We start from the raw sequence: 21490 nt of genomic DNA, 5'->3' as shown, positions 1-21490 counted from the left end.
CTTAGATATGCATGGTGGAATTGAGTGGAGACAAGGATATATATATACACATGGGTACATAAAAATTAATCTTGACAGCACTAAGTAGTAATAATAATATAGCATGTGATTCTCATTACATTATTAAATATATTATATAGAAGTAAAATGTGTGGCAATAATAGAACATTAGGCAGAAGGGAAAGAAACAACTTTAAATATTCTTAGACATTTTATTTTTGTGATGTGATTAAAGAACCAATTTTGATTAGACTTTGATAAATAATGTATTTTGTAATATCCAGGGTATACTAAAAGAAAATAGTAAGAATATATATATATAAATAGTGATTGAACCAAGGAAAAAGATTGAAACTATAAATTAATAATTAAGTTACCCAAATGAGTCAAGAGAAAAGAGATTTGTGAATATAGAGCTGATGTGGCTAAGATATGAAACAAAATAAAATTTAAGATAGTGGTTGTGGTTGTTTGAAATAGTATGTGCACCAGACAATCACATTGTTAAGACTAATCTATTCCTGTGGGTATGGACCACTGTAAGTGGAATCTTTGCTGTGACTACTTCAGTTAAGGTGTGACCCCTCTTATTCATGATGGGCCTTAATCCTCTTACTGAGTCCTTTAAGAACATGATCAATATAGAAAGAGAGAAAAACAAACAAACAAGGAAACAAGAAGCTGGAAGCAATAAAACCCTGAAGAGAAAGGAAAGAACAGCAGATGCCACCATGTGCCTTGCCATGTGACAGGGAAATCAAGGCTCACTGGCAGCCAGTCTTTGGGAAGAATGCATTGCTTTCATAATGCCTTTATTTGGACATTTTTCTCAGCCTCAAAACTGTAAGCTAATAAATTCCCATTTGTTAAAAAATCCAACCCATTTTATTGTACTGGTTTTAAGCAGCCTAGCAAACTAAAACAGATTTTGGTAGCAGAATAGTGGGATTCTGATATTGTAAATACCAAAAATGTGGAAAGAGTGTTGTAATTGGGTAACAGGGAAAACCAGAAGGAATTGTGAGGTGACTGATAGAAAAAACCTAGATTGCTCTGAAGAGACTGTTGGTAGAAATCTAAATCCTTAAAGTACTTCTAAGGAGGCCTTAGACAGAAATGATGATTGTGTCCCTTTATACTGGAAAAAAGGTGACCTCTGTTTTAAGGTTTCAGCGAACTTGGCAAAATTGAGTTCTGATATCAGATGGAAAGCAGAATTTGAAAGCAATGAGCTTGGATATTTAGCTGAGGATATTTCCAAACTAAATGTGGAAAGTACAGGCTGGTTTCTCCTTACAGCTTATAGTAAAATGCAGAGGAAAGGGATAAGCTGAGAACTGGTATCCTTGGCACAAAGAAATGAGAAATTGATGGTGTGCAAAATTCTGTGCTTCTAGAAAGTGAGTCTCCAGAAAATGGTGCTCTATGTGAGAATTTAACTGAACATGGATCTAGTCAGCCATGTCAGTGCAAGTCAGGATTAGAAAAGCAGTTTTCCAGAAAACATTTGTGGAAAGTTCTTTTGTCCATGTACTACATGTGAAACTGACAAGTTTTTGTGAAACCTGTATGAGCAGAACCGCTGCCAATATAGACTACAAGAACATAAAAGGGACAGATTGAAGGAAAAATGACTTCAAAGGCAGAACCATGGAAGCCAAGTTTGGGACCAAAGACATCTCCGTCCAAGAGAGCAAGACCACCCATGCGTGTGAAAAGGTTGAGTATGTCCTAGCACTCAGAGAGGGTGCATCTTCTGACCCATTGTTCAGGAACAGTGTTACTACCACAGTTTCTTCAGATGCCTGAGAGATTATAGTGAGCCTGGCTGCCACCCCAAGGTTTGGTGAGGTTGGAAATTTAGTCTGTAGGTTCATTTGTGTGAAAGGTCTGAATTCTATGCTTGACTACTCATCCATCCTCATGATGATTCTAGGAGATTCACAGAGGAAAATTTTTAACAAAAACTTTCTCTTCACTAATTGGGTAGGTATCTGACGACAGTCCAAGATTTTATCCTGGGAAAGCTTCCTAATCATAAATTCTTAACCATTTTATGAGTTGTGATAGAACTACATATGCTAATAACTCTAAAAGTATTTATCTCTGATGACCCTTGTTTTGTTCTCTATTGTTTTGTCCCAAGAGTAACCATGATAATGATTTCAAGTTTTTCTTTTAATTTTATTTATGCCACAAAAGTCAACAATATGAACAGCAAGAAACTATATAATCCTCCTGTCTTTGATGGTATATTCATCTCTACTTAATGGCAATGAATTAACACTAGCTTATATTTTAGGGTTTATTGTTTTACTGAAGGAATATCATCCAATTAACAGCTGAAGAGCTTGTTCAACAGATAAGGAATAGTGAATGTTTATGCCAAGTGAATAGCATCCTTGAAAAATTGTGCTAAAAATATTTCCCTGCTTGCATATATTGATATTTACTCCCTCAATCTAGAAAGCTATTCCTAGATTTAAGGGTCGTTAACTTCTATTACTGTTCCTCTTTTTAAAGACACCTCTTTGTCATTTGGATATTAATGTAAAAAGATATCAAGGGAGTATCCTTTTGAACACATAACTGTGGAACCCTGCCTACCTAAAAAGAACTGAATTAGTCAGCATGGCTATTAAGCAAACTTCACTACTGGGAGGTCCACTAACTAGTAATAGTGAAGATGTAGAATATATTCTCTTCAAGGTGTTTTGATTGACTTAATTAAATCAAAGAGTCCAATAAACCTAGATATGTGTTGACAACATCAGGAGTATGTGGCAAACTTTAAAAATCTTTGTACTGTCATTTAATCAGTCATTAATATATATTTGTTGGATTGAATGACAGGTGTTACATTTTGGGTAGTGCAGTTTTACTCTAAAAGATAACAGAATCAAGAGAAAAATAAATGCATACTCTTGACATCTCAATAATGAAGACAAGTTGAGATATTGCATTGGATATACACGATTGATTAGAATACTTCAACTTACTTTTTGATACATAATGAAAGTGAAAGTAAAAATAATAGAAGAAATTTCCTTTTGCAGTGGAAAAACTTGTCATTAGAATCAATGTTAAGTGATCACTCATGCCTTTGTTCTGCAATATTTTAGGCTTTGGTAGAATTTTAATAACATAGACTTTAACATGCATTATGTTGATGAGATTCCATCAGTGTGTTGTATAGATAGTAAATTTGTGCCCATTAATTTGAAATGTAGCTTTGGGGGGGGGGGGGAACCTACCTAATTGGATAAATAGTCTAACTTTTAAGATATAATATTTCATTGTGAATTCATTACTTCTATCAAAAGGCAAAGATTTACTTGATATAATTAAACAACCAAGTTTTTTCCTATTATTTTGTAACCTTAGCATATTTTCAGGGCAAAGTACGATGGCTGAATTGATCTACCAAACACAATTACACCTGTTCATTGGGCTTATAAAAGAGTGCTAAGAAATTCCAATAAGTAATTTCAATCTGTTCTAATAAATGGAAACTAAATCTGAAAAACTGTTGGATCTGAAACTAGGGGAGGAAAAAAGAACAAACAGTTTATTTTATTTTGCAAGTTTGTCTTTCAATGGGTCTTATATTTATCTAGTAAAAACAACAAAAAGCACATATTAACCTGGCATACGAGAGAGTAGAATGTGAATTTTTTTTCACATTGCAAGATATTATTATTCATATAAGTTCAGAGTTTTCAGATGATGAGCAATTGCTGTTTTCCATGCTTTCAGCATACTGAACAAAGAAAAGCAAATCTATTTTAAAGCAGAAAGGATTACACTGTGAAGGAAGCAGAAACCTCATGAATGTCAGGGATGTGGTCAGGATTTTCAAGATTGATGTAGCCCCTATTGTAATAGCAGACTTAGGTTATTGGTCTGAGTCATTAGTGAGAAGAAAACAGTTGTGAGGGGTTCATGAATAATGAGGTAGACATTTATGTGTTATTGTGTGTTATTTAGTAATACGCTGAAGTAAAGTACATAAACCTATTGTATCTGTTTGCAGTGCTTACAGTTGCAAGAAAAACAAAACAAAAACCACTAAGTCATTTAACTAATGGGGTTTCAATCGGAATTCTAGAAGTAGTAAAGCCACATGCAGGGCTAGTATGGAAATTCAATAAAGCGCTGGGCGCAGGGCTATTTTAACATTGTTTTTGCTACATTATCTTTAGTACTTAAACCTTCATCTTTATGCCAAGCACCTTTACCAGTTAAGGCTGGCTAGCCCATGATGTGATCATTTAAAACCTCTATACTTGAGGGGTTCAAAAAACCAGTTTAGTTGCATACACAAGCATATTTGCTTGTGTATGCAGTTGAGTCTGTCTTGTAGCTCTTCTCTATGCAAGAAGCAAATAGTTTAGGTCACTTCATTCTATTGGTTCTGCCATTTCAGCACAATGCAAAAGCAGAAAGGGACAGGGGAATGGTACAGGGGTTTGACACTGTCTCACTCTGGAAGTGCTACATGTCATTTGCATCCACATTTCATTGATGAAAGTCAATCACATAGGCCAATGGGTGGTGTTTTGTATGTACTCATAAAGGAGAGGAGATTTGGATACTGGGGAGCAAGAGTAGTACACATCTCTTCACCTTAGGGATAAAGATGCCAACTGCACCTCCAGGCTTTAGGCAATGGGACCAAAAAGCTTTTAATTGTGTTATACTTACTTTTTATTTAGAAAGGCACAGGGTTGATGAACTGGCATTTCCTAAAGGAAAAGTAGGCTTGTGCTATTTTAAACAAATAATGTTGTAAAAATATTGTGCCTCAGGTAAAGATATTAGAGACCATCACAGACTTGCCCAATGGTGGTAAATGAACTATTTGAACCTCAAACACTAAGGTTGAATTTTCTTCTATCATCTGGCTTTGGGAAGAAGTGGTCTCTACTGTACCATCAGACCAAAGAACCTTGCATTCATGTTTATGGAATAAGGATATTAAATAACATTCACAAAGCTTGAATATGAATCTTCTTTCCATGTATCACCATAGGCCAAAGTTACAGAATCCACATAGGAGTCAGATATGAGAAATTAGCAGGCAAGGAATCATATAACTTGTAGAATTTTCTAGTGGGCTACTAAAAACCAAGGAACAGAGCATGGGGCATTTGACAATTTGGAGGAGAATCAAAGATATTTTGCTAAGAATGTATCTTGAACCATAAATGCTGCAGAATGCTGTAGAGCTTTGGCTAACACAGTCTAGACAAAAGCACATGAATAATTTATCTGGAAGTTGTCTAAAAGCCTCTATTCACTTTTTGCTTCTAGAAACCAAAGAATGACCAGAATCTTCAAGGAAAGTGTTGTTTCTGGCCATGCCATAATGGCCTTAGCAAAAGCCTCCTCAATTTCTGATGGTGCATTTTGAGGAAAATTATGGATAGAGAGACAAATACATCTGGGTACTCATTGGAATAAGGGCATTCTGATACTCTTCATCAACCTTTTCAAACGCCAAGGCTAAAAATAATGCATAGTCACAAGTCACTATTGTGATTTAGTAACACCCTTGTCCTCAAAACCAGAGGAATGAAAATAATGTAATACAGTATTCAGTTTACATCCTGGAGACCAACCATCCCTGTTGCAGTGTATTGAAAATTAGAGATTCTCAAACAGAAAACATAATGTAACATTTTAACATAACCCATAACCAAGCCCCACCACCACCACACAGTTTTGCTTTGATTTTTCTCTATTTTAACCTTTTCCTAAACATGATAACATCATTAGCTGGCATCTACCAAGTAAGGATAACTGAACCTAAGTGTTCTGTAATCACACTGGCTGGGTCTGGTTACAGGTTCTGGTCATCTGTAATAATGAGTAATTTAATTAAATTCACTATGCTTTGGTTTTCCTCACAGTGAAAATGATAAAAAATAGTGCCCATATAATAGAGTTCTTGTGAGTTTAAAATATAAATGCATTTAAAGTTCTACACATTATTATTAGTAGTAGTACTCCAAGAAGATTATATCAATGAAAGATATTCCAGGGCCAATAGCAATGGTTGTCCACAATAATTTAAAACCTCTATATTTCAGGGATCCAATAAACCCAAAGTTTATTGAACCAAAATATTAAAAATAGATGGAAGGGCACATGGGTTGAACATATCTTGCATCCTTTACAATGGTGGATCTGACCTATATATGAAAATTAAAAAGGGATATTATTATAAACCACATATAAATCAATTCCAAACAAATGTAATAAAATGTGTAAATTCTTTGAATGCAATTATATATATTGGTCAGTTCTGAATTTTTCCAAAGAGTCTAAGGGTTAAAGGGGAATGAGGAAGTCTTCTGCAAATATACCTTCAATGTTGCTTTGAGAATGTCATTTTTAAAATAAATATTTTATCTTGCCTTGCTCTTAAAGTCTTTTTCTCTTCAATTAGTCAAAGTTAAATATCAATCCATGATGCAAATTCTAATGGATTGGGTCCAGAACAGGAATGCAATATATATACTGGCTCCCTGGGAAAATTACGGTTTCCATACTTTAGGAAATTGTTTTAGCCAGGAAAATAACAATGGCTTCAAACATTTTATTTGCTATGATACAGCAGTCATTTCTTTCCTTTGGCCATGTTTCCTCCAGGAATTTGCTAAAGTATCCAATATTTGTTGAAATCGATTAATTTAAGATTATAGAAATTTTTGCTGTTATCATCATTAACCAAAATATCTATAGTTCCTCCCAGTTATGTGTTACACAGGAGAGGCACTGCTCTGAGCCCTACACATATTATCTCCTATAAAACTTATATCTACTCTATGAAGTCAGTATCATCTCCCTTTTCTAGAGGTTGAGGGATATGAGCCACAACTCTCAGACCCCAATGCCCATATTCTTGGCAGTTGTGTCATTTATAAATATGACTATAACTAACATGCTGCCTCTGGGCACACAATGACATTTATAAGTAGCAGTTGAATAAATTAATTAGCTAAGGATGATTTTTCTTTTCCTATTTAAAAAAGGTAAATATTTATACATTTAACAGTACAACAGATCTGACCTTTTTTTTTTTTAGTTATGGGGGGTTGAACCCTGGGGCTTCCTATGTGGGAGGCTGGCACTTAACCACGGAGTCGCATTGGAATCCTGATTTGGTGTTTTCTTTTGTTTGTTTGTTGTTTGTTTTTGTTTTAAGGAGGTGTCAGGGGCCTCCCATGTGGGAAGCAGGAACTCAACTGCATGAGCTATATCTGCTCCCCTGAGCAGTTTTAAAAAGTCAATTTTAAAACAAAAAGACTATGTAGGCTACAGACTGAGTGAGAATGGATATTTAAAATTTTTAAAAAGGTACACTTTATTATTAATTGTGATTGTTACTCAATAGTGATATGTCACTAAAAATTTCTCCCATATATTAGACCATGTATTTCAATACACTATAACCCATCCTCCTTTGACAATCAAATACCCCATCAATGGCTTCCTTTAGTGTAACTTAACTTTTCAAAATAGATTAATATCTGTAAATGGACTTGGAAAATTGATATCCATATGCAAAATACAAACCAAACCAAACCAAACAAACAAAAAACAACTTTGGGGGGCAACCAGCAAGATTGTGGCTGAATTGATCTACCAAACACAATTACACCTGTTCATTGGGCTTATAAAAGAGTGCTGAGAAATACCAATAAGTAATTTCAATCAGTTCTAATGAATGGAAATTAAATCTGAAAGGAGCTCCTAGAGTCAGTTCATGCTATAGGGCAGTTAGTAATCACTGAGAGCTATCTACAGCACCTGTTTGGGGGCTCCAGGAGACCAGAAGAGTATCCTGACACATCCTTGAAAGAATGGAAGGAAGAGACTGCCCTTCTGCAGAGAAGATTCATGAGTAGAGCACTCCACGTCCTGGAGGCCAGTGATCAGCCTACTTGTGTGACGCACGTCACCCCAGGAGCTGTTCTGTGCCTGGAGTTGGAAATTCCATTTCCCAGAAACATGGAAGGAAGAAACAGATGGCCACCAATTTCAGCTACTGATTAGCAATTTCAGCTGGCTAAAGTATAACCCTAAGAACAGCTGAAGTCTGAATATGTCCAAGTGAGAAAGAGGCCAGCAGCTGCCATTATAACTCTGCTCCCAGCATGAGGGCAGCCAGGCTGACTGAAAATCTCAGTGATAATAAGGATTGGTTCCTTTCACCCAGCTCGGCCCAGGCTTCAGCCCCACTTCTAGGAGGAAGGAAGCTGGCAGGCCCTGCAGCAGCCTCTCCAGGTAAGTGCAGGTATACTTGGCTGGCACAGACTGAAGAGTTGGGAGTCTATGGGGGCAACTGTAGTCATCTTGGACCCACACTGCATAGATTGCTGCCCACACCTGCAGGTCCATCCCTGCCCCAGGTGGATGTGAAGGGGTCGTGAAGCTTCCTCAATCACTCTGTGTAACTAGAGTTTAGGCCTGTATGACTTTGATTATTACACATTGCTGTGGCACTGTCCTTACCCTTGGTAAAGGAAAAAGATGGGAGATGCTTCATTGGTCCCTAGGTCAATGGGGGCAGCTTGAGTTTCCACAGCTTACAGCACCAACTACATCTTTGCCTTCTATTACACAAGCAGCAAGGGAGAAGGGGCAAGAGAAAAACCTAACTAAAGAGAGAAACTGCACCCAGAATAAATACATTTAGCAAGTCAGATGCCAAGACACCAACAAAAAATTAAAATCCGCACCAAGAAACAGGAAGATATGGCCCAGTTAAAGGAACAAGATAAGCCTCCAGATGACATAAAGGAGTTGAGACATCTAGTCATAGATATTCAAACAAATCTCCTTAATAAATTCAATGAGATAGATACGGAGATTAAGAACAATAAGAAGACGGATGAACACAAAGAAGAATTTGAAAGCATGCATAGAAAAATAAAAAATAGCAGATCTTATGGGAATGAAAGTCACAATAAATGAAATTAAAAACACACTAATCATAATAGCAGATTTGAAGAGGCAGAAGAAATGACGGGTGAGTTTGAAGAAATGGCCTCTGAAAACAAACTTACAAATGAACCAAGAGACATAAAAACAAATGTGTCATGGGTGTCCCAAAAGGAGAAGAGAAGGGAAAAAGGGTAGAAGGAATATTTGATAAAATAATGGTAGAAAATTTCCCAACCCTATTAAAAGACATAGATATCCATATCTATGGAGCACAATGTACTCCCATCTGAGTAAATCTGAACAGAACAACTCTGAGGCACATACTCATCAGAATGTCAAATGCCAAAGACAGAGCATTCTGAGGACAAGAGAAAAGCAATGCATAACATATAAGGAATACCCAATAAGATAAAGTGCTGATTTCTTACCAGAAACCACGGAGGTAAGAAACCACAGTGGTATGATACATTTAAGATAACTACAAGAGAAAAACTTCCAACCAAGAATCTTATATCCAGCAAGACTGTCTATCAAAAATGAGGGCAAGTTTAGAATATTCACAGATAAACAGTAATCAAGAGAGTTTGTAACCAAGAGACTGGTTTTGCAAGAAATACTAAAGGGTGTATTACAGCCTGAAAAGAAAAGACGGAGAAAGGGGCCTGGAAGAGAATCTAGAAATGAAGATTATATCAGTAAGTGTAATTAAAAGGGTCAAAAGAGTAGTGAAAATAAAATATGACAGATAAAACCCAAATATTCATGAATAAACTTAACCAACAATATAAAGTACCTATATTCAGTAAATTACAACTCATTGTTAAAAGAAACTTAAAAAGACCTAAATAATTGGAAAAACATTCCATGCTCCTCAGTTGGAAGACTAAATATCATTAAGATGTCAATTCTACTCAAATTGATATATGGATTCAATGCAAATCCCCATAACAATTCCACCAACAATTTTTTATTATTAAATTTATTTGGAAGGGTAAAGGATCCTGAATAGCCAGAAACATCTTAAAAAGGAAAGGAAAAGTTAGAGAACTCTCATTTCCAGACTTTAAATCATATTACCTAGCTGCAATGGTGAAAACAGCATAGTCTTGGCAAAAAGAGAGACACCTAGACCAATGGAACTAAATTGTTCATTCAGAAACAGACCTTCACATCTATTGTCAAAGTGATTTTTAACTAGCCTGTCAAACCCACCCAGCTTAGGCAGAATAGATCATTTAACAAATGGTGCTTAAAGAACTGGATATCCATAGCCAAAGAAGAAAAGAGGATCCCTATCTCACACATTACCCAAAAATTTACTCAAAATGAATAAAAAACCTAAATATAAAAGCAAGTACCATAAAGCTTCTAGAGGAAAATGTAGGAAAATATCTTCAAGACCTGGTGGTAGGTGATGGATTCTTAAAGGAGATATGAGAAGGACTGAGATGGACTACTTATGTTTAATATACGTAGAAGTTTCAATCAACTTAATGTAAAAATGTGGAAATGCTTACAGTGTATGATAACACATTATAGTCATGTATAACAGCTGGTTTATAAATGGGAATGTGACTGAAAATGTTAGTCTAGGGATATGAATGCTGATTGACACAAAGCTAGAGAATAATCTTTGGACTGAGTAACAGTCAACCCAGAGGTGGGAGAGAATTGTAGTTGATGGTACAGTTGCAAGAGAGTCCTTCTGCGAGCTACAGCGGATGTACATCACTATAGCTGGATGGTGGGAATGTGTAGACACATTGGAAAAAATACAATTGGTGCGACCTATAGACTGTAGTGAAGAGCCATGGGTGAGAAATGTCTTTTATGGTGCTTTGAGTTGGACTTCTCATGAACTTGGAACTGTAAGCTTTTACCCCAAATAAATACCCTTTATAAAATCCAACACATTTCTGGTACTTTGCATTGGCAGGGTTTTGACAAACTAAAACAGTGTTCAACATCAAAGTCATTAGAGAAATGCAAATTAAAACCATACTGAGATACTATTACATATCTATTAGAATGGCTAAATTTAAATACTCTCAAGTACTGGTAAGAATGCAGAGCTCTGTACACTACTAGTGGGAATGTAAAATGTTACAAATGCTTTAGGACTAGTTTGTCAGTTTCTTTAAAATAAGCATCCATCTGCCATATGATTGGCCATTCTACTCTTGCATATTGATACAAGATAAAACAAAGCCTATATCCCTACAAAGATTTATACTCCAATATTCACAGCAACTTTATTTGTAATAGCCAAACATTGGAATGACCTAAATCTCCCCCAACAGTGAATGGATCAACTGATTGTGACATATCTGTTGAACCATGTACAGCTCAGCAATAACAAAGGAATGAAGTATTGATAAATGCAATGACATAGATGCATCTAAAAATAATTATGCTAAGTGAAAGAAGCCAGAGGTGAAAGGAAGTCATACTTTATGATTTCTCCTATACAAAATCTAGACAATGCAAACTAATATATAGTGAAAGATAGCACAACAGTGTTTACCAAGTGGGTAGGTAGGAACGAATCATGAAGGGGCACCAGGAAACTTTTGGAAGTTCGTTATCTTGATTGTGGCAACAGTTTAAGGGTTAATACAGTTGTCAAAACTGTTAGAAAGAAAGCTGCACCTGTAAGAGAACAAAAGCTCACCTGATTGTGGAGGAGAAAAGAATTTTATTAAGGATCTTGCAAGAACGGCTCACCACCTGGATAAAATGGCCGGCGCACCAAACAGCAAGAAACACTGACATTTATACCTTAAACCTAACACGCAGGTCCCTCCCCTTTACCCCACTGATTGCATACTTCAGGGATTAGAGCCTATCTGAATCATCTAAGTTCCGCGGTTCGTGTTCTCAGTCCCCACTCCCACGATCCCTACACTCTGGCGGGCTGGGTGACTGGCACTGCTTTCATTCCTGCCTTACTTTTCAAATTTGGCGCCACTTTCACTACTGGCCCCACCCCCACTTCTCACCATTGGCCCTTCTCTCTTTGACCCCGCCCCCAGCACTCACCATTGCCCGCCCCCCCCCCCCCACTCGTTTTCGCGCCTCTTTTCAAATTCTGGCGCGCCAAAGCCTCTAGAACCCCTTTCCCTCCCTCCTCAAATGGCAGAGCTGGCTCCAACTTCCCCTTTGTGAAAATTAAACTTAACCTTTTCCCACAAAAGCTTATAAATGTGTACATTAAATATATACAGTTCATTGGATGTTAGTATGTCCTTGATAATTCTGTTTTACAAAGCTCATGAAACTCTTTAAGATAACCATTATATTTACTGAAAATAAAAGTATTCTGTAAAATGGAATATGCTTTTCCATTTCACGCCCCTTGAGAAATCAGTCCCGAGGACTAAGCCTACTTACAACTACTTAGCTTGCTGACTTCAAAGCAGTACCAGACTATTTTTGTTCTCTTTTAAAATAATTCCTCAGATTTATAAAGATCTTTATAGTCAAAAAGCTCTAAGAAGTTCACAGATGTGTGTGCACTACAAAAGGGTCAGCTTTGAGAACAATGACACACTAGTACAGGTCATTATGTTTGTTTGTTTTATTAGACATGTTGTAGGTTTACAGAAAAAAATCATGCAGAAAATACAAAGTTCCCATTTACCCACCGCCCCCCCCACACACACACAGTTGTTCCCTATTATTAAATATTTAAATTAGGGTGCTTTTGTTAAAATTGAAATAGCAATTTATTATAATGGCATGATCATTTTATTAATAAGTATAGTCCATACTTTGTATTAGTGTTCTTTCTTTGCATTGTCTTGGGCTTGCTCTGGCTTTAAGAATTCCCTTGTTTACAGGAATTGAAATGTCCTGTCTATTCCCTGGGAAGTGGACTTTCCCTTACTCCCAGGTTCTCTATTTTATGATAAAGCTGGTAATCTTTTGCCCCAGGCTGCCTTGAGTTAATTGTTTCTTAGCTCTGCTTTCACTGTCTGCTTCTGCCTGCAGGGCAAGTTCTGGAAGGGTGAGCTGAGCCAGACAGAAGCCTCCTGGTTGAGTCTTCTAGGCTGCCGATTGATTGGTGCAGACATGCAGGCCGGCCGTGCAGTGTGCACATAGGGGTTACTGGGTCCCATTGGGAATACAGCTAGGGACCCACAGTGGGAGCACCGGCTGCTCTACCCCACACGAGGGAGGAGGGAGAGGGGCTAGCAAGGGCAACGTGAGCCTCCCCCATCATTTCATAAAGCTGCCTTTTCTTCTTTGGCACTTGCCCAGTGACTGCAAGTCTTTAACTGTTTTCCAGTGTTCTAAGAAAGATAGCTTTGTCAGCTTTTGCAAATTGTTCAAAGATTTGGGGGTGGGGGCAGTGTCCTGGATTTTCTTCTGCTGCTTCTGTTTCTTCTTGGCTGACTGGGAGCCAGACCATTCAGCTTTCTAAGGTCTTCTACATGCTTGAGCCTCATCAGCCTCAACCTTCAGTCTTCCAGCCTCCTCACAGATGCACTGGGTCCCCTGCATTCTGGTATGTGCTCGTGTATGGCTCTGATGACCACCTTCCCACAGACTTCGCTTCTTCTGATCCACCTCAGGCTCAGCATCATACATGGATATTAGTGTTAGAACCTTAGAATACCAGAATTGGAAGCATTTTTGGCAATCATCTCAAGTCCATCAAATCTTAAGTTCTCTAGCATTCAAAACACTCTGTACTTACATCTCATCCTCTTGAACAATATTATCTTAATTCGCTAAAATTCTACTTTCTTCATGGCATTCACTACATTCCCAATTTCATCGATTTATTCATCTCTGTTTTATGTATTATTACTGTTATTGCTTTGCCTCTCTCATCCATAAGACAATAAGCTCCCTAAGACAAAGCCTGTGTCTATTTTATTTAACAGCAGTGTCTAGCACAATCCCTGGTACACAGAAGCAGTTCAGTAATCATTTGCTGAGTAACTGAATGGATGGATGAATGCTAATTGGTATGCCCACTTCATGTGAAATATTCATTTTCCCAATCTCAAAACGTGCCATGCTCAGTTCCTGTTTCTTTTGTCCATGTGGAATGCTGAACTGGAAATGAAAAAATAGATATTATGATATCCATTTGATAGATGGTGAAAATGAAGACCAGAGAATTTACTCAATTTAGTAATTATGGCACAGGCCATACTAGGCATTGTATTTCTTGATTGATTAAGTGATTCCACTTGACTTTCTAGCCACCTTATGGAGAATTACCATACAGATTTCTCTTCAATCAAAATGGAAGAACCTCCACAATCTATGCATAATATTTTAAACTAGGTATTCACAGCAAACTGGAAAATTAATCAGACATGTTTGAAATGGCTCAGCATGGGATTTTGGGTTATCCACAACACATCAAATCATTTTTTTGCTTTCTTTAACTTAAGATCTTATATTTGGCAGCCTTAACCATTTCAGATAAAACCAATAAATAGGTTTATAAAAAAGTGCATGAAGAGATATCAAAAAATGCTTCTAAAATGTTTCCAAACCATGTCTATTTGCTTTCATGTTACTCAGCATTACAGGAAGTATGTATATAGGCTTTTGTACAGCAATTTTGAAGCACTAAACTGAAAGTCCTGGCAGGACATACCAGATTAGTAAAGTGTTTCTGGAGTAGACCTCACCAACCAAGACTAGCAGAAGCAGAACCTAGAGCAGAAGAAACCCCTTCTCATCACAATTTCTACTCTGAATACTATTTTTCATTTTTTAAATATTTTATAGTGATACAATTTCAGGTTACAGAAATTTGCAAAAAGAGTAAAATAATATTCCTGGAAGCTTTCACCAGATTCCTCTAAATGTTTACAGTTCATTCTACCTGTTTCTCTCTTTCTTTGTTTATTTCCTTCATTTCATGTTTTTTTAACCAATTTCTGAAACAGATTAAGTTGCAGACATGTTGCAAGATGCCCCTTTACTCTAAATACTCCAATGTGTATTTCCTAAAAACAAGGACTCATGGGAAATATTCTCAGAACAATTACCAAAACAAAGAAATTAACATCAATCAGTGTGCAGACTCTATTCTCATTTCAACTGTTATGCTTATCCTTAAAAGTTAAGCTCATGCAAGGTATTATCATTTCTCCTTTATCCCTGTTAGTCTGGAACAGGTCCTGAGTCTTTCTTTATATATCATGACACTGATATTTTTGAACTGAGCAAGCCAGTTATTTTGTAGAATGTCCCTTAATTTTGGTGTGACTGCTATTTCCTCATGAATAGATTCAGGTTATACATATTTGGCTGTGAAAGCACAGAATGATGTTCAGGTCTTCTCAGTGCTTCATGTCAGGAGGCACATGCTGCCATTTGTACAAGATGACAATGTAATTCATTCATTTGGTCAGAGTGGTATCTGCCAGGCTTCCTCAATGTAAATGAGCTATTCTAGTCTTCGTAATTGGGAGAAGATATTTGGAGACATGTAAATATCTTATTAATCAATAAACTTCACCAACTACTTTCAGTTTTCTTTGATGACTCTTGCTTGAATTAATAATTATTATGATGATATCGAATGGTGACTTTCACAGTTCACAATTTCTTCTACATTTTATTCTTGATTTTTTATGGTAAAGAGAAGTTTTCTCTCCTCTCCCATTATTTAGTCATTCATGAATGTATGTATTATAAATTTATATTTAATTATATCTCTGTGAACTCCAGAATTTTACTTGACTCAAAAGGTTATAGGGAACGGACTTGGCCCAGTGGTTAGGGCATCCGTCTACCACATGGGAGGTCCATGGTTCAAACCCCGGGCCTCCTTGACCTGTGTGGAGCTGGCACAAGGAGTGCCATGTCACGCAGGGGTGTCCCCCACATAGGGGAGCCCCATGCGCAAGGAGTGCGACCCCTAAGGGGAGCCGTCCAGCATGAAAGAAAGTGCAGCCTGCCTAGGAGTGGCGCCACCCACGTGGAGAGCTGACACAACAAGATGATACAACAAAGAAAGACACAGATTCCCGTGCCGCTGACAACAACAGAAGCAGACAAAGAAACAAGATGCAGCAAATAGACACAGAGAACAGACAACTGGGGTTGGGGGGAGGGGAGAGAATATAAATAAATAAATCTTTAAAAAAAAGGTTATAATACTTAACTATTAATATTTATCGCAATACTTAAATTGTACTAGCTTTGCCCAAAGAGTCACTCCAAGCTGGTTCCTTTTGTCTCTATAATCTATCCCTCTACTTCTCTGAGCACTTTATTTTGTACATAATAAAATATTCTAGGTCTTTGACTCAGCCTTGCAGTCAGCCACTTCTCCAAGAAGTCCTGGTTTCTTTTACTGACTAGTATTTGGAAACCAATTTGAGGGCACTAATTATGTTCATCACTACTGGAATTTCATTACCTTTAGGGGCTGAAATATAGAGAGCTTAAAATTGGATTTATGTAAATTTATATATTCATATACTTGTGCAGTCAGGCACATGCCCAGATATATGGACACACCCACATATATTTTATCCATTTTCATATCTAGTCATCTCTATATATTCCAATTTATGAGTTCACATTGAACCCTCTAATCCCCTTCTAACACAACCAGGTTCAAGAGCAAGGTATGTGAAGCATATATGGCTCAAGTGACCTCTGCTTACCATATGGGAGGACCCGGGTTCAATCCCTGGGACCTCCTGGTGGAAAAGAAGAAAAGAAAGCATGCCTGCATGGTGAGCCAGTGCCCAGGTGGTGAGCCAGGTGCCCTCATTAGTGCCATGTGGCGAACCAGTGCCCACATGGCAAGCTGAGTGCCCACATGAGTCCCCGTGCAGTGAGCCAGTGCCTGTGCAGCCATCCAAATGCCCGTGCAGTGAGCCCGTGCCTGCGCAAGTGAGTCACACAGCAAGATGACGACACAACAAAAGAGAGACGAAGGGGAGAGTCAAGGTGATTCATTTGGTGAGGTGGCACAATTGACAGGGAACCTCTCTCCACATCAGAATTCCCCAGAATTGAATCCTGGTGAATCCTTGAGGAGAAAGACAGGAAGAGAAGACAAATAGATACAAAAAATCACACAGCGAATGGACACAGACAGCAACAACAGCAGGGCAGGGGAAGAAATAAATAAACAAATACCCTTAAAAAAATAGAGCAAGGCAAAGTCATTTGCATCCCCTCACTGTATTCAATATTGTGCTAGTGAATGCAATTTGATAAGTGATAGAAATCAGAGTACACAAATTTGGGGAAAAACAACCTAAAATTGTTTCTATTGGTATATTATATGATCATGTGCTAGAAAGCCACTAGAAAATTAATGTAAATCTAACTGGAAAAACATAATTCAGTAAAGCAGCAAACTATAAAGTTATCATATGTAGATCAGTCTCTTTCAGATACGTAAACAACAGACAGTAATAGGATATAATGGTAAGGAAAACTCCATTTAAAAGAGCAACAAATATACATACATACATATAGATAGATAACTTATATATATATGTAAATTTTACAAGAAATAAGCAAAACCTTTATGAAGAAATCTTTAAAACATGTTACATTTGAATAACCATTTCCTCTTTCAGTCAAGACTTGTTCAGTAGAAAGTTACTTACTTTCCAGCTTGAATGACTTTTTAAATTTTATTTTGTTAAATACATCTAGTTTTATTGCACTGTGATCTAAGAACAGGCATTGCAATTTTTTTTACTTTATGCAGTTTTCTATTCTTTTCTTTGTAGCTTCATGTATGATCAATTTTTGTGATTGTTTCATGTGTACTTGAGAAGGTATATTCTGTGCAACCAATATGCAAAATTCAATATATAATAATAGAGAATGTATTGATTATTTTCTCTGACTTATTTGTTGCCTATCTGATCTGTCATGTACTGAAAATGAAGTGTTAATGTCTTCTGTTATTCATGTTTCTATCTAGTTTTCCTTGTGTGACAGATTGAATCTTTTTGTGGATCACAGAAGAGATCGTGTCCTTAGACCTAATCCATACATGTGCATGTAAACCTACTGTAGGTTGAATAAATTACTTCCATTAAGGCCTTTGATTAGATTGTGGGACCCAGGAAGAGTCTTAATCCTTTTATTGGATTCCTTTATAAACAGAGAAATAAAAGCCTCAGAAACAGGAAAAACCTGCAGAGACAGAGAAACCACAAGATGCTGAGAGAGCAGTCATGAAGGCCAGAGGCTGGAATCAGCTGTGCACAGAATCATGGAAAAAGCCCTGGAGAGACTGAGAGAGAGGGGGCCCAGAGGAGAGGGAAAGAAAAGCCATAAGCCTGCTCGTCCACAGCTGTGCGCAGGGAGAAAGTCAGCCTGGAGAAGGCAGAGACTGACAGAGCTGCCATTCTGCCCTGCCAAGTGCCTGATCACCCACAGCTGGACTAGGAGACATAGCATCTTCAGATGACCCCACCATGTGCCTGATAGTCCACAACTGCAACTTGGTGAGACAGCTTCTCTTGATGGTGCCTTGATTTGGACACGTCCAGGGCCTCAGAACTGGAAACACTTAACATAATTAATTTCTATTAGAAAATCTGACCTATTTCTGGTATATTGTATTGGTAGCCGTTAGCAAACTGAAAAACTATTTGATCTCTGATAAGTTTTCTTTTATGAAGGCAAATGCTATAATATTTGGTGTATAGATACATTTTGGTGTATTAATATTCATAATCACTGTGAGTCTCCAAAAAAGAGCTGGGAGGTCATCAGAGGGGTCGCCCTTATGCACACCTCAACAGAGTCCCAGAGACAGGTAAAGTTGAATATAATCCCAGGTATTGGTTCTTGTGAGGGCTACAGAGACCCACAGGTTCTATGGTCATGGCAGATGGAGTTCAGTGCCATATCAGTTGGCCCTACTTTGGAGTTTGTGTTCCTGAGTGTAATGGAGTTAGACTCAGATGCGATCTTTGTTCACAAGTCTCTCCTGTCACTTTTACCAGACCTGTGGTTGCTGCTGGGGTTTAGTGTATACTCAGGGGACCTGAATCTCTGGACTGTCCATGTGATAGCCAGACCCTGAGCCTCAACAGACTTGCAACTCCTATCCTCTGGTTTATTGGACTTACCCCAACCAGCTATCAGGGAGGTGAAGAAGGTCAACCACCACACCAGGGAGCCAAGAGTGCCTACAACTGCAAACAGGAGAACTGCATCCATCATCCAAGTGGATTCTAAGCCCCCTCTTGATACAGAGGTGGAGTGGACATAGCCATCCCAGGGTCCAAGAATGGAAGAGTGGAGTATGGATTTAAATGTACTTGCTAATGCTCTATTCTGGAATTGTTGTGATTAGTGATGGAAGTAAATGAGGCTTTGAGGTGGAGAAAGTGGCCATGATGGCTGCTGGGGGTAGGGAGTGGGAAGAAGATATGTGATGTGGGGTCATTTTTAGGATTTGGAGTTGACTGGTGGTACTACAGGTACAGTTACTGGACATTGTATGTCCTCCAATGGTCCATGGGGTGAACTGGGGAGAGTGTAAACTTAAATGTGGACCATTGACCATGTGGTGCAGCAGTGCTCAGAGATGTGTTCACCAAGTGCAGTGAGTGTCCTGTGATGTTGGAGGAGGTTGTTGTTGTGGGAGAATTGGGGTGAGGGGGGTGCAGGGGTATGTGGGAACCTCATATTTTTTTAATGTAATGTTAAAAAATAAATAAGACAAATAAAAATTTAAAAATTCATAATCATTTATTGTGAATTATGAATTTTAACATTAAAATTTTCTTCTTTCTTTTAATGTTGTCACTTCAAAATCTATTTTGTTTAATGTCTTTCACTATCTTTGATTTATGATTATTTCTATTTGGTATATATCTCTGCTCCTCCTTTTATTTTTCAGGTTTTTTTAGAATGATTTGTTTTAGGTGTATCTCTTATTTACAGCTTATAAATTTGTCTTTGTTTGTGGACAAAACTGGAAATATTTTTTCTAATAGGTGAGTTAAGTCAATTCACATTTATTGATATCACTTATTTTTGGCTTGTATTCTGTCCTACTTTATTTTATAGTTATGTGTATTATGTTTGCATGGTTACGTGGATGTTTTCTTTGACCATTTATTTTTTGAATTTCTTTTGGTAATTAGAGAGGTTTGCATTTTTGTTCTTGCACGTTTTTTGACATTTTTATTTAAACTTTCATATTTGGTTTGCAAATTTGATCGTTTTTGGATATTGCTGCTGCGTGTTTGCTTAATTTAACTATTTTCTCCAGAAAATAATGCTAGTAGTTTTATTCTCATTTTTTAATATTTTATCAGAGTAGAGTTTGTTCTCAGACCTTGGTTAGAAAGAAGTAGTAACTCAAATACAAAGACTAGAAAGCAATTGTTCACTATCTTCTCCAATGCTAGGATCTGCATTTCTGCATAGTTTCTATTATTTAAATCCTCTCCTTTGTATCAAACAGTGTGCTATCTCATTGAAACCAAAAGAAATAGAAATTATTTCAAAATAAATGTAAGGGTATTTAGGATTGACCTCTCTTTTTCTGAGAAATTGGGGTAATATCATACCCATTGTATTCTAAGGTAAAGAATGCCTCCTGATGTCATTAAATTGAATGGGATTTCAGTGGAGGAGGCTTGTGATTGGCACAACAATGTCAGTTTTGGAAACTTGTGAAATTCTGAGTACTGCTCTGACAGCCCAAAGCTAAATTCATTAGAAATAATTAGTGGGAAAATATCCACTGCAAACTTTCCTGTGGGCTTTGCTTTTGTGATTAAAAAGTATGAACTGGACAGACAGGAAAAGAGAGGATGAAGAAGGAGACAGAGACAGTGAATTTGCTCAAATTCCCTATGGTACAAAGTTATATTATAAAACTAATTCTCTATTGTTGTGCCCAAACTACCCAATGTCTTAGGTATCATATCACCACCCCCTTCACTGTCTGGAGTATGCTGGAAGACGTAAGGAGTTTTTCTATTAATACAATTTCTTGACTCAGGAAGAAAAACTCTCCTGAGGAAAAAGAACCAGCGATCTTTTCTGCACACCCTGGAGAATTAATTTATTTTCTTCTCTTAATGTCTATAAAAAATGGTGATTGGATTCCATAAGACAACTTGCATATGTAAAACAGGAATAATGGCTGAAGGTGGCTAGTGACGTTGTATGTGTAGATGATTGTTGTGGCCATGAGGTAAACTCTTGTTAAAAACAAGGGTGGGAACTCACAGGTAAAAGGCATGGCAAAGGACAGAGTTAAGGGTTTTTGACGTTGGAGCTTTGATGTTGGAGTTTGATGCTGAAGCCTTAAGCTGGAGTCTCAGGAAGTAAGATCACAGAGGAAATAGAAGCAAGCCTCAGGAAGAGAGAAACCCTGAGCCCAGGAATAAAGAAGCCTGAGGAAGGGAGGAACCCAGAAAGCCTGAACCTTCACAGACGGTGGGCAGCCATCTTGCTCCCACATGTGGAAACAGACTTTGGAGAGGGCAGTAACTTATGCTTTATGGCCTGGTATCTGTAAGTTCCTACCCCAAATAAATACCCTTTATAAAAAACAAACAAA

The sequence above is a fragment of the Dasypus novemcinctus genome, chromosome 17 (assembly GCF_030445035.2).
Source record: "Dasypus novemcinctus isolate mDasNov1 chromosome 17, mDasNov1.1.hap2, whole genome shotgun sequence".
Classification (NCBI taxonomy): Eukaryota; Metazoa; Chordata; class Mammalia; order Cingulata; family Dasypodidae; genus Dasypus; species Dasypus novemcinctus.
Note: the sequence above shows the minus strand (reverse complement) of the source record.